This window comes from Chinchilla lanigera, unplaced genomic scaffold, assembly GCF_000276665.1.
Source record: "Chinchilla lanigera isolate Chin_1 unplaced genomic scaffold, ChiLan1.0 scaffold00112, whole genome shotgun sequence".
Taxonomy (NCBI): domain Eukaryota; kingdom Metazoa; phylum Chordata; class Mammalia; order Rodentia; family Chinchillidae; genus Chinchilla; species Chinchilla lanigera.
Genome location: NW_004955513.1, coordinates 3,389,682 through 3,407,805, shown reverse-complemented (window position 1 = coordinate 3,407,805; position 18,124 = coordinate 3,389,682).

Genomic DNA, 18,124 nt, shown 5'->3' with positions numbered 1-18,124 from the left:
AAAAAAAAAAAAAAAAAAAAAGACAGGGCAGCTGCCTGGCTCTCAGCACCTCACACATTAGGGACATCCGGAGCCCCAGGCCAGGGGTGGCGTGGAATCCGGGCTTGGAAACCAGGGCCTCTGGGGGGCGCCTCTGGGGACCAAGCCCAGGACTCAGCGGCCCAGCACCTGGACCTCAGAGAGCAGAGCGTCCAGCTGCCAGGTCTGCCTAGCCACCCTGGAGCCACAACGTGAGATGGAAGTGTGAGAGAAGTCTCCCTCCAAGGGCCCCAGAGCCCTGATCTGCACGGAGGCCTGGGCCTGCCTGGAGCTTCAGGTGCTGACAGCGGGACAGCGTCCAGAGTCCCTGGAAGGGAGCGTTGAGAGCACTTCTGAATGTGTCGTAGCAGCTGTGTCTCCCCGGTGCCGCTGACGGCCCCCACCTGGTCTCTGTGGTTCCTAAATAGCTCCTCACCAGCCAGCGGTGTCCCAGCCACAGCTCCACCCCCACTGTGCCCAGGGTAACACCCTGGCCTCACTCTCTAAAGTGGATTGACAACTGGATTGGTGGTCAACTTACAGTCCCCAGCTGAACGGAGTAAGCGTGGTGCTGGGTACGGAAGGCCCACCTGGGGATTATTGCCAGTAGCATTAAGAGGCAGAATGGGAGAAGAAGTGAGGTTGTGGGAAGCGGAAAAAGGCTGTTGGGAGCTGGTAGAAGTTGTAAGGAGCTGTTGGTTGTTTTAGAGGAGCTCGTCGTGCTGGCTTTCCTGATGAACTCAGCGGTTTTCATCCTCTGAGGAGCTCGGGACCTCGCTGGCACTGAGAATAGCTTTGGTTCACTTTGGGGGAGCTCTGGCTCTCACTCTGAGCATTGCTTCCTGGCCCTGGAGGGGAAGATGGCGCACTGCTGGTCCCCAGGAGAAGCTTGCTGCATTGGTTTCCCTGATGGGAACTCAGCCATCTTGATCATCGGAGGAGCTCAGGACCTTACTGTTGCAGAGGATGGCTGTGGTACCTTTTGAGGGAGCTCTGGTTCTTCTGAGCATCGCTTCCTGGCTCCAGTGCAGATCCCTCAGCCTGCTAGCACAGATCCTTCATCCTGCTGGTACAGACTTCCTAGATTCCACCACTGACCTTTGGGCCTTCGCAGCGCAGATCTGTGAAACAGGCCACATGAGATATTGTTATGGGCTCTGGGCAGCTGGACTCATGGGAGGCATTGTTATGGGCTCTAGGTCTTCAGCTGGACTCATGCAGAATGTTATCGCTGGATCTAGGCCCTCAGCTGGACTCCTGGTCTATAGTGTGTGAACAGATTTCCTGCAATCTCTTGTATATGATTATTTGGGTGACTATTATAAATAATCTTATAAAATAGTGTCCTGTATTATATTGGGTTCCCTTGTAATATCCCCCAAACCATAACACTCTCCCTTCAGGAATCTAGCGTGCCCCCCACAGGTCCTGCTGCCTGGCACCATGCTCTGCCAGGCACTGGGCCACCGAGGGCTTTGCGCTAGGCCCGAGGCCTGCAGTTAGACCCGGCTAGGACACCCAAAACCCCAGGCAGGCAGGAGGGGGCTGCAGCGAGGCTTGGCACAGCATTGCACCAGGCAGGCCAGGCCCTCCCTCACTGCCCACCATGCAGACAGGGACACTGAGGCACAGGCAGGAGTGCAGGTGCACAGGTGGGGACTGCGCCCCCTCAGGCCTTCCTCGGGACTGGGATCCTGGGTTTCCAGGACCCCACCTCAGGATGTGTGGGGCTGGAGGCTCAGGCCCCTGCTGCACCCCCAGGCCTGGCTCTCCATGCCCAACCCACGCGTTCTGGGCTTTGGGGTGAGCAGAGTTGGGTGCAGCCTGTGCCCGCTGGAGACCGGCAGTGGACAGATGGGGGGACAGGCCGCCCTGAGGGCTCCCATATGAGCCCCAGCAAGCCGGGGGTGGGGCAGGAGACCCACTGCAAGCCACTCCTGGCTCCGAGGCTGGAGTCGCTCCTCCTGGCCGCCCGCCTCCCGGGAAGCAGCCCAGAAGGGGAGGAGAGAAGAGCACTTCCGGAACCTGGGGAGGAAGGGCCGTGGGGGCGTCCACGTGGCAGCTCCCGGAACTGCCCTCACTGCCACAGGCCAGGGGTGCCTGGCAGCCCTCTCCTCCTTGCCCCCTCCCCTAGGACAGCAGGGGAAGCAGGGCCCCAAGGAGTGGGAGGGGGCCACCCGCCTGGTCCTCCCGTGGGCTCCTTCTCCATGGGCCCAGGGCCCCAGGGAAGTGGCTGGGGACAAAACAAACACTGCCTCTGCCTTGGGGTCTGAGGAAGGCCAGAGCAAGGGGTAGGGGTGGGCGCCACCCCAAGGGGCGGTCGGAGAAGGCCCAGCAGAGGAGGACAGGAGGGCAAAGACGGCCTGGGGGCTGCTCTGGGCTGGTAGTGCATGGTCTGCTGGAGGAGCCTGCGCAGGAGAGGCAGGAGGAAGAGACCAGACCAACACCCGCCCAGCAGCTCCATCCAGGGCCTCAGGCAGTCGGGCAGGCAGTGGCAGCTGCCCCGGACCCTCCATCCCCTGGGGCAAAGTCACTCTTTCACACAGGGTGCCTGGTGCCCCGGTGCATCCCTCGCTCCCACCTGCCAACAGATTCCCAGGAGGGGCCAGGTCACCAGACCCCCCAAGGGGTCTCACTGTTGGAGTTTTGGTCCTCTCCCCTCGGAGGCATCGGCCATCCGGTGCGGCCTCACCGTGTGCGCCGTTAGTCAGTCCCCGTGCCCCATCCGCCTTCCCTCCAGCTGCGTCCCAGCCACAGAAGCTCCAGGGTGTCTGCCACCATGGGGCCTGGGAGGCCGCTCAGGAGATTCTGCCCACCCCCCACCCAGTCCAGTCTGCATTTGCCTGGGGCACAAGGGGCTCCCCCTGCCTGGCAAGGAGACTGAGGGTGGGAGGGCCCAGGGCAAGGAGGGACCACCCTGTATCCCTAGGACACTTGCTAGCCTGTGGGCTCTGACTGCCCCAACGGCCCTCACCCCCTGCCCACACAATATCTTCACTGGCCAGAACCAGGGCAGCCCAGGGCCAGTGTAGGTAAGGGCCCACAGCCGGTGCCTGCTGGAGAATCTGAGATTCATAGCAGTGCCCTGGAACCAGGGCCCCCAGGGGCAACACTGTTTGCTTCTGGATGACTGAATCAGCATGCACTTGAATGTTCTGCAGAGTCAGTTGAACTCCAAAGCATCATTAAGCAAAACACCCTCCACCATGAGACTGAGGAGCCCCTGAGAGCCCCCTGACTGGAACAGGGAGGGAGACTCCAGGGAAGGAGGTTGCTGGGCGCTGCACTCCCTGCATGGGGCGCAGGACAGGGAGAGGCTGGCACTGCCTCCTTCCTGGGCTCTGAGCCGGGCCTCCCTGGGCTGCGGACCTCCAGGCCCCATCCTGGCTGGGCAGGTGCTGATGGACTCCTCAGAAGCACCCTGGGAACCCAGGGAACTGGTGCTGGGAAGCACCATGTGACCAGGCAGACGCTGGCACAGGGGACAGGACAGGGTGGACCCTCTGCCGCCAGGGCCTGGAGATGGGGATAAGCCCCAAGGTCCCTCCAGAGCTGAGACCACAGTGCTGCCTGAGCTCCAGGAACCCTGTCCACGGAAACCGCCGGGCTCATATCTGACCTGGTCCAACCGGTGGGACAGTGGGCACAGGGAGCCCAGGGATGCCACCAGAGCTACTGCCCCAGGGCCAAGGGACAGGCACAACATAGGGTCCATGCTGGGGAGCAGCTGGGAGCAGCCACTGTACCCCTAGGGGTGCTCAGCCCATGTCTGGACCTCACAGGCCCCAGGACCCCCAGTTGGGAGGATCCCATTCCCAGGAGGAGCCAGGGGGTTCATGCTTCCTGATGCACTCCTGAAGCCCTACGAACTCCGGCTTCTGCCAGCCAGCCTCCCACACCAGAGTAGACCCGGTCATCCTGCCGCTGCCTCAGCTTCCTGGCTGTGAAATGGGGCCAGGACCCAATTCTGTGGGTGCCCTGGGTGGAGAAGAAGCAGAGCCTGCTGTCTGGAGTCCTGTGGGGCCAGGAGTTTGGATGAGATGGACCCCGGTTCTGAGGGGTCGAACTCTTCCAAGAAGAGTCCCTCCTTCCTACTGTTGGCAGACCCTCCCCGCCTCCACGCCCAGGACCTGGCCTGGGTCCCGCAGAGAAGCAGCGGCTGCACATTTTCTGAGATGTTTAAACCTTGTTTTGGCAACGCCAGAGTCACCCTGACATGAGACAAGCCTGACCCAGCGTCTCGCCCCGGCTGATGGGCTCTGGTCCCTCCCCAACCTGGCCAGCAGCTCCCAGCCCAAGGTCTGAGTGCCTCTCCCCTCCCGGACGCAGACACGGGGGCTGGGGACAGCGAGGCCACCTGCCCCCTCCAAGCCCTCTTCAGCCCTTAGTCCCCCACCCTGGCAGCTCAGAGTCTGTGACCCCACAACTCCTTGGAGCTATTTCCTCTGCGGGGTCTCCAGGGCCAGGAGGGGTCTGAGGCAACTGGTGTGGGTCCCTAGGGTGCATGGGAAAAACCAAGGCCCAGCATGGAGGAGGAGCTTGCCACGGTCTCCACCAGCAGCCAGCTGGGGCAGGGCCATTCTCCTGCACTGGTGGCCAGGAAAGAAGGCCAGGGGCGGACTCGGGCTGGGCCCTGAGGCGGCCACATGTCTCCTGCGCTCTGGGGAGGGGCTAAGGCTTTTCCTGCATCATGGACCAAGACACCAAGGCTTGCGGAAGTGAAAGGATGGCTGCAACCACGCAATGTCCACAGGAGCCCGGATTGCAAGGCCATGTCAGACGGGCCGGGCCCGGCCCCGTGTGCAGTCCCCGCTATGGACTTTGGAGGGGCCACACTGTCCCACTGCGGTTTGTATCTTAAATGTCCAGGGGCCTGTGTGCAGCAGCCTGGTCCCAGCGGATGGCACTGTCAGGAGAGGGTGGACCTTTGCAGGCAGCCCAGGTAGGAGGAAGTTAGCCACAGGCCATGCCTTCCCAGTCGTGCCTTCAAACGGGGTTGTGGACCCTGGACCCCTCCTCTACCACGTGGTTTCCTCTACCGCACACGCCCTGCTGTGATGTGCTGCTGACAGTCATTGGACCAGTGGCCATGAGCCAAAATAAACCTTTCCTCCTTTAAGTTGTAAATCCCGAGTATTGGGCCACAGCTGCGGAAGGCTGACTGGGTCCAGTTTGTGCAGGGCAGCAAAACCCAGCAGCACATTCTAGGAGGAAGGAAAGCCTGTGCAGGGCGTAGACGGGCATAGAGCAGATGAGGTGGGGACCCAGGCTGTCTGGGGTACCATGGAAGTGAGACTCCACCCTGGGTGGAGTGGATACACCTCCACCCCCTTCGTAGCCCCAGTGCAGGGCTCAGGGTGCTCTCCTGTCAGGGAGGAGGACGTTCTGTCTACCCTGTGAGGCTGAGTGAGTGGGGTCTGCAAATTAAACGGAAGAGATGAGAGAGAGAGAGAAAGGGTGTTTTCCACACCCGCAAGTCCGTGGGAGTCCACAGAAAACATGACTCCCAAGGGCATCCAGGCTCCGGGGTTAGGCAACATCTCGGGGTGTTGGGGGGTACTGACAGGCACACAAGTGGCTTTGGAAGCTGCCTCAGCCCTCGGGAACTTGGGAGGGAGAGGACAGTGCCCGGCCAGGCCTGTTGGGGTGGCTGGGACTCCTTATCTCCCAGATAAGGGCGTCTTCCCAGCCCGCCTGCGCGCCCGCCCAGGAAGGGTGCTGACAGCCGCGTGCTTCACGTTCCTTCGGGAAGCCCTGCTTTTGGGGAGATAAGGATTTCAGAAACACAGGCGCCTCAGATCCAGGTCAGGCGACCTCTGGCCCTTTGGGTCCCCTGCATGTGCCTCAGGTTTCCCCTCGGGGTCAGTGTCCCTGCTTGAGGACCGGGGTCCAGGGAGGCTCAGATGGCTCAGGGTGTGTGCGGAGCTGGTCCCCAGCGCACGCCCACACTCTGAAAGCAGGGTGGCCCGCTAGGAATTCTCTGAGGGAACAGGGGGTACAGTCCTGGCAAGGCAGGTGTCAGCTGTCACCGCATGCCTCCAGGTGCTAGCCCCAGGGCCCCTCACTTTCCTCCCACAGCCCATACTGACCCTACAAGGTGTGGGAGGACCTGGCACCCTGGGGTGTAGATGGGGAAGTCAAAGGTCGAAAGCTGCAGGATCCCCAGGGCCCAACTCCCTTCTGCCATCCCTGGGTCCCCACGCCTCCCCCAGGTTCCGGGTGAGCGCCCTTCCGGCCGCAGGCCTGACAGATGCGGGAGCCAAGCCTCACGGGTCGCCTAGAACAGAAGCCAAGGACCAGGGTCCACGATGAGCTGAGCTGAGGGGCCCGGTGTAGGTGTGGCAGCACCTTCACAGGAACCTCCAGGAAGGAGCAGCAGCCGGGAACACCAGCTGTGCAGGGCCAGCCCAGGAGCACAGTGGGCACCCCTCTGCCCAGGAGCCCCATGGCGCCTCCACAGAGGCCGTCCTGGTGGCTGTCAGGTCCTCACGGGCGAGAGACAGCCAGGAGCTCCAGGTATCTCAGCTCTGCTTCCCCCAGCCTTAGGGTTCCCTGCCTCTCCAGGAGGAACACAGAGCACTGTCACCGCCCGCGGCCTGCCACACAGAACGTTTCCCTGCAGAATGGGAGCTGCTTGCAGTGGGGTCCCCCGGGGAGAGGCTACCGGCCTGGAATGAGCAGACCGCTCTGCTGAGTCTGGGGCTTCGGGAGTGTGCAGCCGTGGCTGAGGGGCGTCTTTACGTTCAGGTGGCTGGCGGGGCCGTCAGCTTGCCTGTCCTCCACCCCTGGAGCAGAGACCCTGGGAGCCCCTGTAGCAGTCTCAGTCCCGTGGCAATGAGGACAAGGCATGGCTGCACCAAGGGGACACCCAGCCAGGGTCTATGGGGCCCGGCCATGCCCCGAGGGGGGCAGGCAGGAGTCCTGAGAAGAAGCCAGTGGAGGGTCACACGCGGGTGCACTGAGGTCAGGGGAGGATGGCGTGGCCACCCTGCAGCCTGGGCACGGGGTCCCCTGGGCTTGCAGCAGAGGTGATACGGCCAGAAAGGGGCACTGATGGTGCCTTGGGACAGGTGGCTGTGAGAACAGACAGCCACAGGAGGACAGGGGCATGGCCCCCACCCCAGCACTCACCCACAGGCCCTGGCACCTGTCCTGGAGCTTGGTGGGGGCTTCCCTGCTGCCCCTCGACATGCCTAGGCCTTGAACCCCGGAGGAAGCCAGGGCTGGGCCCAGCGAAGCCAGGTGTGGGCTGGAAGCTGGCCCCACCGGCACTCTGAGCTTGTCTGAGCCTCCCTGGGCCCCTTTCCTCAGGCATCATGCAGGGATGCTGACCCCGAGGGGACCCCCAGGGCCCATGCAGGGGACCCGAGGGGCATGGCGGCTGCAGGACCACGATCTGAATCAGCAAAGGTGCAACCCTTTCTGAAACCCTTGGGTTTCAAAGGCAGGCACCATGCTCCTGTTGGGAGAGGATCTGGGCGTGGGAGGAAACAGGCCACGAGACAGGGCCACGAGGGCCACTGCGCGGGAGGCCACTGCTGGGACCCAGCTGGGCCTGCACTTCAAGCTGAGAGGCCGTTGACGACAGAGCCTGCAGCGATGCCTGTGCTGCTCCTGGGCTGGCTTCACGATGGCGCTGCGGCGCCCGCTCTGGCTGGCTGGATGTCCATGCGGTGAGCACCGTGGGACCACCTCTGCCTGCGCCCCCACGGGGACCCACACACAGCCACCCTGGCTGCCCCACTTCCCAAATCCTGAGCTACAGAGGCTGTGGGTGGTGGGAACAGTTACTGCTATTTTTGAGGCAGAGAAAAGCAGGGCCGGTCTCTTGCATTTCATCTGGGCAGGGGCCATGGTCTCGCTGGCAGCCATCGCCCCCCCATCGCTGCCCCCAGGGTGACCACAGAGACTGGTTTCTGCATCTTCCCGTCTTCCTGCCACTTTTCCGGTTGCTTTGGCGGCTTTGGTCTAGGCTGCATGGACAGGAGCCACAGACCAGACGCAGAGCGGCCAGAAAATCTCACCTGTCCAGGCCAAGCTTGGAGAGGGGTTGGGACCCGCTTCTGTCACCCCCAAGTCCCCATACCCCAGCAGCCATCAGCAGCATGGCCGGCCCTCCCGGGGACTCCTCAAAGGCAGTGGCAGTCATGACCTCAGCTGTCATCTTCACGGAAACCTGAGAGCTGTGAATCGAGCTGCAGCTTCAGCCGACTATCACTGCGACAGCTGAGACTCACCACTGGGAGGCACTTGCTTCAGCAGCAGCAAGCCCAGGTGACTCCCCAGGGGACTCCCGTGGGGCCGGCAGATGACCCTACTTCCCTCTGTCACTACTCCAAAAGTTCCCAACAGGTCTGTGAGATGCAAGCAACAGCATGAGCGGGCTGCTCCTTCACAGTGCTCCCTCGTGCCGGTCAGGCTGGGGCAGCTCGCTGGGTGTGCGGCTCCCCTAGGCCCAGCTAGGGCGGCCCTGCTGCCTGTTTTTGACTCTCTTCTTCCGCAGTGCCATCGTGAAACCAGCCCAGGAGCAACATGGTCACTTCTGCAGGGCTCTGTAGAGCATCATGGGTAGATATGCCCTGGGGCACTCTGGGAGACCAAGAGCATCATGGGTAGATATGCCCTGGGGCACTCTGGGAGACTGAAAGCATCAGGGGTAGATATGCCCTGGGACAATCTGGGAGACCAAGAGCATCATGGGTAGATATACCCTGGGACAATCTGGGAGACCGAGGGCATCATGGGTAGATATGCCCTGGGGCACTCTGGGAGACCCAGAGCATCATGGGTAGATATGCCCTGGGGCACTCTGGGAGACCGAGAGCATCAGGGCTAGATATGTCCTGGGAAACACTGGAGGATGAGCACCAGGAATGGAAGGAACAAACCCCAGAAGACCACCAAGCAGGGGCACCATCATCTATCATGGAAGTCACCTGCAGAAGGTTCCTTCTCACAGCTCAGCTTGGTTCTGCTGACCTTGAGGTCAGCGTGCCCACCACTTGGAGAACATCTTCCATGAGCAGTGACAAAGTAGCGGTGAGCCAGCAGCCCCTACGCCATTTCCAGGGCCAAGTGCACAACAGTAGGTGTCCAGCCAGGCCCTAGAGAGGGAGGGCACGGTCACAGCAGTGCGTGGGGACAGGAGACCCATGTTCATGAGAACTTGGAGGACAGGCAGTCAGACTTCGGCACCCATGTGCCAAACACAGCGGAGTCCTCCACAGAGGAAAATTCAGGCAGGCAGCTGGCTCAGGTGGGCTTCCTGGAGAAGGGGTCACATCACAGAACCCCCTGCCTCATCAGGACAGTCCCTCAGGGCCCGGCCAGCCCGAGCCCTCCCCTCTGCCACTTCTTTCCCGCCCCTCCCCCGAGCCTCGGGAGAAGCAGAAAGAGGGGAGGCCCCATGGGCTTCCAGGTGACAGCAGGCTGCGTGTCGCCTTGGCAGACCCCACCCACAGCTCAGACCCACCTGCGGTGCACAGCCTCGGGTTCAGACACCTGTGTCAGCTCCTGCGGGGGAGGGACCGTTAAGGTCTCCAAGGGCCTCTGACTAGCCATGAGGGAGCCACCAGCAGAGGCCTGGCAGGGACACGAGGCAGATGGGCACCTCTCCACCTGCGTCTGGAGTCCTAGACCAAGGATCCAGCAGCACAGCAGTGTCCAGGACCAAGCGCACACCACCCCCGAGTCACTCACTCCTTCCCCTTGACAAGAATTTGGGACCCCAGCTAGATGCAGACCTCTCTCAGGCAGCGCGGGCCCCAAACCCGGTTTTCTTTGCCTGCCCCCACCCCCGGCCAACGGAATCCAGCCTGGCTGCTGCCCAGGCCCGGCAGCAGGAGGAAGGGACTGGAGCTCCAGGCCAGCAGGAGCCGGCAGCTACTTTCCACGGAAAAAATGCCTTCAGGACCCCCGGGGCAGGAGGCCCAGCCCACGGCAGCCCAGCCAGACACTGGAGGCTCCACCCTGCCCAGCTTGTCACAGCCAGAGCTCCAAGGCCAGCCCCCACTGTCCCCGCACCCCACGGGCTAGCAGCCCCTCCCTCCACGCTGGCCCTGTGGTGATGCAGTGCCCATAGGGACCTCCGCTCCCACCTGCAGGAGGCAATGCGCTGGCCTGAACATCTGCAGGAGCTTGCAGGGGGCGGGGCACAGAGCTGAGGCTCCACTATGAGCCCAAGTCCCTGGGCAGAGGCCAGCTCGCTTGGGCCCATGCCTCAGGCTGCTCTGTTTAATTTCACTCATGACACAGGTCCCAGACTGAATGTAGCGGCATCGGGAGCCCAGGCCACCTGTCCAGACTGCGCCGTGTCCTTGGACCTGGCGACTTGACCCGTGGCCAGTGAGCCTACTGCCTGGGCTCTGGTGGGACAGGCGTCCAGGGCAGGGAGGCTGAGGCCCTCACCGGGGCTGGGCTCTCGTCTCTGGGGACCCTGAGTTCCTGGATACAGGGAGCCAGCACCCTCTTGTGTACACCAAGGACCACATCTGCTCCAGTCACTGCAGCCCTGGCTCTGACGTCCCAGGGCACCAACACTAGCCAGGCCCAGCGTTCCCTGGAGGCCCAGAGCCCTCCTCATGGCCTGAGGGGAGACAGAGGCGATGGGGCAAGGGGGCAGAAAGGACCCACCAAGCCCCGTGTCTGCCGTTCTCCTGGGAGCAACCCCAAGCTCGTGGGCCTGGGACGCATCTCAAGTTGTGTGTCACCAAACCATCCCAGGCCGCATATTTTCCCACTGACGTCAGCGGCCGGCCTGAGGCTGCGAAGGAGCAGAGGCAAGCGCAGAGCGGCTTAATTGCAATTGTCTCTGCAGAGCAGAGCGAAGTCAGATGGTTTCCCCGACCTCCCGCCCGCCTCCTCCCCCAGCCCTCCTCGCCTTTTATTATGTTCCTTGGACCCCGGCCAGATGTTCCCTGCAACAACAACCCTCCAAAAATTTACAAAAAGAGAGCAAGAGCACGGCTTCCTGCTGCCGGGGTGGAAGTGGCGACGTGGCGGGGTGGGGACGGCCACGTCTGCAGTGGGGCGGGGAGCGGCCACATCCGCAGCCCTGAGCGTTAGGCTCCGGCCAGCTGGGTCCCCATCACCTCGCGCTGGGCCCTGGGTGTAGACACAGCTCTAGGGATGCCCCGGCCCCGGACACTGAGGCCTGGCCCAGGCTGCCGCTAAGTGGAGGTCACAGCCAGGAAAGAGCAGGACAGTGTGGTCAAAGCCAGGCTCCGGGCTCAGATGAACCTGGGCCACAGGGCTCGATGTGAGGCCATGGGGGAGCCACGCCTGCACCCTGAGCCCCCTGTGCACGATGACACAAGTGCTGATGGGAGCTTTAACTAAAATCAGTCCCTGTCCAGTGCGGGCCCAGGGAGCAGCGCACCTGGAGGCAGGTGTGACCCCAGGGGATCATGGGAGAAGGAGACTTGAAGGAGGCTCAGGGTACCCAAGGGCACCCAGGGGAGAACGTCTAGGCCTGGGGGCTGGAAGGGAATTGTTGGACCATGGGCATGCTGGGAGAGCCACACTCAGAGCCTAGACAGAGCCCAGCCTTTCCTGGACCACAGCTGACTCACAGAGGGGCCTGGGGTGAGGTGAGGTGGGCTCCCTCCCAGATGTCCCCTCTGGGGAGCCATGTGGACCCCCAAAATTGTCCCTAATTGTGAGTGAGGAGACAGAGGTACTTGCAGGAGCTTGGCGCCCAGGGCTTTTACCCAGGTTGGCCAGGTCACACAGCAGACCTGAGTCCCGGCCCCGCCGAGACCTGGCCTGCGTGGTGGGGCCACTTCCGCAGCGGGGGAGCCAGGCCCACTCCTCCAGGGACCGTGAACTGTGTCGGTCCCCACAGAGCATCTTCCGCCTGCCTTAACCTAAGTGGAGGTTCCCCAACTTTCCGGGCCCTGCTCGAGCCCTGCTGGGAGCTCCCAGGACGCAAGCAGGCCACCTCAGTCCTACACAGTGAGAGGGGATAATACCACCTCCCAGCAGGACAAAGTCCTCATCCCAGAGTGCAGGCAATGCCACCTGAGGGGGGGACGCCACCTCACTGCCGGCTCCCTCGGAACTGCAGCACACAGATCCCAGAACAGAAGGGAAAGCCCAGGCCTGGTGAGCGAAGGGACATGCCTCTGGCCACCGGGCTTTTCACCCCCCAGAGACGGCCGCAATGGGCTTCCTTGATGCATAGAGAAGCTCCTAGAAAACCCTGTCCAAGGCTCCTAGCAAGCACGGCTGGGGTGGTGAGGAGCACGACTGCGTCATAGCGATGCAATTAGACCCCAGGTGGCCGGGACAGGCCCTGTGAGGGACCAGCTTCGGCAACCCCACTGTACCGCTCCTGGGAGCACACACAATGGATCTAAGGGTCCCCCAGTTGCCTTGGCAACCTCAGAAAACCCATCTGATGCAAGGAATGGACGTGCACTGGGCTGGCCCATGTAGCCCAAACGCTGGTGACCTCCATGGGCAAGCGCCTCAGCCCCTCAGCGCCAGAATTCACCCAAGGAGTTCCCCTGGGAATGCTGTCCCAGTGAGTCTCCAGGGCGCCACCTACAGGAGACAGTGGGTTGGTGCAGGCGCCTGCTCTGCCCAGACCAGGGCTGTGCGCATGCCTGTGGGTCTCCTAGCAACGCCCCAGAGAGGTCCTTCAGCCAGACGCCCTGCCCTGTGCCTCTGACCCCACGATGAAGGCAGGGAGCTCAGCACATGTCCCCACAGTGGTGGCTGTAAGTGGCTGAACCTCCAGAGCCCAGCACTTGTCACAAGATGGGAAGAACCTGGGTGCTAGACTAAGGGCAGAAATAATGGTGACTTAGACTGTGGCTCCTTTGGGGCACTGGAAGGCCTTTGACATCTTCAGGTTGACTGGGATCTTCCTGAGACCAACCCAGGAACGCCCTTGGAAGATTTTCTTCTTCCTGTTTTCTACCCAGAGAACTCCCCTTCATCCTTCAGTGCCCAGCTCGAATGCTGCCTCCTCTGGGAAGACTCCTGCATGATCCCACAGCACCTCCTGCACCATCAGCCCACACTGCCACCTGCATGCCACCCCCCTGAGAACATCCCAGAGCTGCACCATGAACACGGCAGCCCCTCGTGCACATGGCTTGTGAGCACTTGAGACACACTTAAACAAGTGCAGATGTGCTCAAAGTGTTAAATATACACCAGGTCTCAAGGACTTGGGACCAAAATAAGAACGTAAAATACCTCATGAATAACTTTTAAGTTGATTGCATTGGAAATGATAAGATTTTATTATATTAGACTAACTAACATATTAAATTTATTTCATCTGGTTTTAATGCAGCTGCTGGGAAGTTTTAAATTTTTAACTACATATATGGTGCACATTGGATTTCTACTGGACATAGATGTGATAACTCCTCTGTCTTCTGGAGTCACCCTCCTTGTCTGAGACACAGCTTGGCCCAGGGCTTCGAGAAGTGTTGGAAGAATGGGTGGATGGGTGGTGGTTAGGTGGGTGGATGGATGGATGAATCAATGGATAGGTGAATGAGTGGATGGATGGATGGATGGATGGGAGGGTGAGTGGATGGATGGATGGATGGATGGATGGATGGATGGATGGATAGCAGACAGATAGATGGGTAAATGGGTGGATAGATGGTGGATAGATAGGTGGGGGTGGGTGGATGGATGGAAGGATAGTGGATAGATAGATGGGTAGATGAGTGGATGGATGGTGGATTGAGTGAATGATTGGTGGATTGAGTGGGTGGGTGGATGGATTGCAGATGAGGGAAGAGTGGGTGCTCAAACCCTGGAGCCTGGTTCCCTGCAACACAGCAGTGCCCTGGGAAGCACAGAGAGCTCACCAGGCTCACAGAACCCCAGCTCCTGCCTCTGGGTCTGACCCAGCCTGGTCATGTAACCATCCCATGGGCCCTGGAGGCTATGGGGCTCCAGCCAGCTACCAAGGAGCTAATGAGGTTTGCAAACACAATTGCCACCACGTCTGAAAGACCAGTGCTTGGGGCCCAGGGGCTGCCTCTGCTGACCCACCTCCTGCCTTCCTCCCTCCACAGCCGACCGGGACGGGGTAAGGTCTGCGCAGGTGTGAGATGAGCCCAAGGGAGGGGCAAGCAGGGGCTGCTGAGGACTCACCCTGCCACTCCACTGTCTGTCGCAGTCCTTCCCGGGACGGCTCCTCGTCCCCTAAGCTGCAGGACAGAGCAAAAGGGCAAGCGTCTGCCAGCCAAACTGGGCAGCATATTCCAACAGGAGCGGGAGGGGATGGAGACGGTTACCAGGGAGATGCCGGGGCTAAGCCAATCAGCAGGAGCTGCCGGCTCCTGGACGCCCTGCGCTCCGCAGGGCGATGCTGCCCTCTGGTGGACATCAGGGGTGCGGACAGCCGCGACACCGGATAGGCTATGTCCAGACCCAACTCCACCTAACGGTGTTTCTACTTGGTCCCCAGGTATTGCTGACCCGTGCACACAGCTCATGGGGGTCACTCTGGGGGAGGAAGCCGCGTGTCTTGGCAGGTGGAAAATGAGAAGCATCCTGTCCTCCCGGGAAGCTGCTTTCAGTAGAGTTACCTTGACTGTTGCCCTCTATGCCAGGGAAGCAAAGCTGTTGGCAGGAAATTAAAAGTTCGGGGAATACCTCTTCCCTTCAGTAAGACTTAACTCAGTGTTTTCATCCAGGAAGTCAGCGTTCAGATATAGAGTTTAATGCGCTTGCTCAGGAAGTCATTTTGATTTTACAAACCCCCGATTCACAAACGTGAGAAACTTTCAGCTTGGAGTGGAGAGCGCCCCCACTGTCGACCCGGAGAACAGCAGCCCAGCTGGATAAGAACGTGAGGTTCTCCAGGGGGGCCGTGGCTACCCCTGCCTGGGCAGGTGAGGCTCAGGGCTGGGGGGCTTCGGGAACCCCAGGGAGTTGACAGAGCAAAGGGACCCCGTCCACTGCCCCGAGCATCTAGGGGCTGCCAGAGCTACCTGGCTTCTGATTGACCCTGGGGGTGGCAGCTGCAGGGAGGCCTCTCCCCACTGGCCAGCTCTCCCATGGCAGCCGCAGGTCCAGCTGTTTGGCGTTTGTCTGCTGTGCCCAGGCAGGCCCTTCAGCCCTGTCCCCAGGGCACGCTGGCCCATGCCTCCCGGTGCCGCCCCCGCCCCGGGTTCCTGAGAGGCTGAGGAGGAAGAGGCCAGGAGGCTGCTCGGGCCGTGCAGGGGCTGCGTTACCCACCACCACCTGCCCAGGAAAGGATGTCACGGCCAGCTGCAGGGGAGCGCCACCTCGGGAAGCAGCTGGCCTCTCCCTCCTGCCCTGAGTGAGGGCCCGGGGTCACTCAGAACCTAAGCCTGCGAAGGAGGGTGTCAAGGGAGAGAGGAGGAGAGGGTGGGGGCCGGGCCACATGGACACCAGCGCCCACCCTCTGCCCTGTCTCTCTTTGTCTCTGTCTCTCCCCCTCCCTCTTCCCTTGGAGGATGGGACAGTCGTGCAGGTGTGGATGCTCTGGGACGCTGAAGTCCTGCAGTCACTGGAATCCCCACAGTAGGTCCTCAGCCACAGGGTGTTTCCCAGCGTCAATACTCAGGCACCTTCCGAGTACGCACGTGCTGCTTTAACCTTCCAGATAAAGGTTTCCATTTTTGGAAGAGGGCAGAGTCCCCAGGCACCCGCACCAGTGTCCCCGCGTGCCACCACCCCGCATCAGCCTGGTCAGCCACGCCAACAGCTCGGGGTCCAGGCCCTGTGTCACAGGCAGTCTCCGTGTCCCTGGGTCTCGGGGCCGGGACAGCTCCTCAGCCTTCCTGGCCTCCAGTGCCCTTGCCTCTGGAATCTGTCTCTATCGGGGCCCAGCGGGGAGGTGGCCATTGGAGGGGAGGGCACGTGGCCCTGCACACGCGCACCGTGGGCATGAGTTGTCACGGGAGGTGTTGGCTGTGGCCCCGGCGAGGACGTGCTGTGGTCTCTCCTCCCTCCCTTTCATACTGGTCTCCTCATGGCAGCCCCTGTGCCCTGCGCCACTAAGGAGCCGGGCATCTCTGCCTGGGCATCTCCTACCCAGGCATCTCCGCCCAGCCTGCCCAGGCCCGGGCACCTGCAGGATGCATGGAATTCCCCTCGGGACTCCTCCCACCACTTATTTACAGGAGCAGGGATGCACAGGTGTCTTAGACTGAGCGACTTCCGGTCACACTGCTATTCATCTTGTTCCCCCTCACAGTCCCTGCTTTGCACAGCAGGACGTGGCGGCTTCTGGGTCCCGTTGGCAGAGCCTCGTGGTTTGGGTTTGGCTTTGGGCTTTGGGCTTCACGTGTCTCTACTCTTACTCCTCGGCCCTGCAGACGGCCCCTGGTGCTCTTGTGTCTGTCCTGCTGCCGTCCAGGGCTCAGCCACCTGCCCGCGGAGCCCTGGCCCGGGCTGGAGGGCCACAGTGGATACTGCACTCCCGACTCTCCCAGTGGAGCCCGAGCGCTGATCCACATGTGGACGCACGTCACACACATTCCTCCAGTCTGACCCAAGGAACGTGGGGTCCCTGCTTCTCCTCGCTGGCCTGCCACCCCCACGCCAGGGGGGCGACTGCTCCCCACTGGGCCCAGGCTGCCTCGGGGACTAACTGCCCGCCCACATCTGGGGACAGGGCAGCAGCCCAAGCAGGTCCCTTCGTGCCGCCTGCACGGCCTCCCTGCTCTCCACACCCCCTGCAGCTGGGCTCCCTCCTCACCCCGACACAGGTGGTGCTGACCTGTCCGCCCTCATGCCGCGGCCCCCAAGCTCTAAGTACTGTGACTCCCGCCATGCGTGAGGCGGAGCTCATGCGCTGTCACGTCCTGTGAGTTCAGGCAGTGGGTGGCAACAGACACCCCTGGCCCAGGTGCCCTAGGAGTCCCTGGCCCCCTCCCCAGCCTTCCTTCCCGGAGCCCAGGCCACCAGAGTGTGGTCCTGCGGTATCCCGCTGTGAGGGTGGCACTGCCACTGGCCTATTGAGCAACATCTCGATGGTGCCCGTCCTTGGCAGTTAAGACTGAGGGTGCCGGAAGGCTTCGCGTGCCTGGACAGACCTGCTTCCAGGTGAGGGGTGGGAGCCTTGCTGCTGCACTGTGAGCAGTGCTCAGCTCTCTGCGGCCTGCCCGCTGCCTCCCAGGGCGGCTGAGTCCCCGGCTGGCTGCAGCGCCCCTCCTTCCTGCGCCCTCACGCCCTGCTCCCGGGGTGCACCGTTTGGGCCCCAGAGCACGAAGGCCACAGGAAAGGCCTCTGCCCAGGCAGTGCCATCCTCAGTGCCCTGGGTGCCCACCCATGCAACTTAGCCCAGCCCAGGTGCTGTCTCGGGGCAGAGCCACACAGGCTCACAGGGTGGCTGAGGTCCCCAGAGCCAGGTACCCAGCCGGCTCCTGCAATCCTGGCTGCCCACACACTGCGCTCTCCTGCAGGCCACACTTCCCGCCTGAGCACCGACCAACCGTCTTCAGTCACATCCTTGTCGTCCTCTCCTGACCCCTCAGGCCAGACAGGACCTCCCTGCAATCCCCACCCCATCCACCAGGGGAGACGGAGGTCTGGGACATCAAGGTCTCCAGCCGCACTTGGACCCCGGGCCTGGCTTCTTGACTCTCAAGGTGGGTGGATGTACCACTGCCCCCCGGGGGGATGGCCCAGATTGGGCAGCCACTGGTGCAAGAATCACAGGAGGACAAAGACCTGTGCCAGCCAGCTGCCCCAGAAAACAGAGCTTCCTGTTCTTCGTGAGACCCGGAACCTCTCGGAGCTGGCTTCTCCTGGTGGTGTCCCGGACACACGGCTTCAGTCCCACCCTAGGGGACAGGGCCAGGAGGAGGGGACCCGGATGTCCAGAGAGTCGGGCTGATGTGCCCAGGCCTTCAGCTCCACAATGTCTCCTTATCCTGGGAGTGGGGGGTAGATGAGAACCCCTCCGGGCAGGGCCTGGGCCTGAGAAGTGGGCCATGGGAATGGACGGATGATGGATGGCTGGGTGGGCGGTGGGTGGGTGGATGGATGAGTGGGTGAGTGAATAGGTGGGTGGATGGGTGAGCAAATGGAGGAGTGGATGGGTGGACGGATGATGGATGGGTGGGTGGGCAGAGCGGGGGTGATGGGGTGGACAGGCGAATGG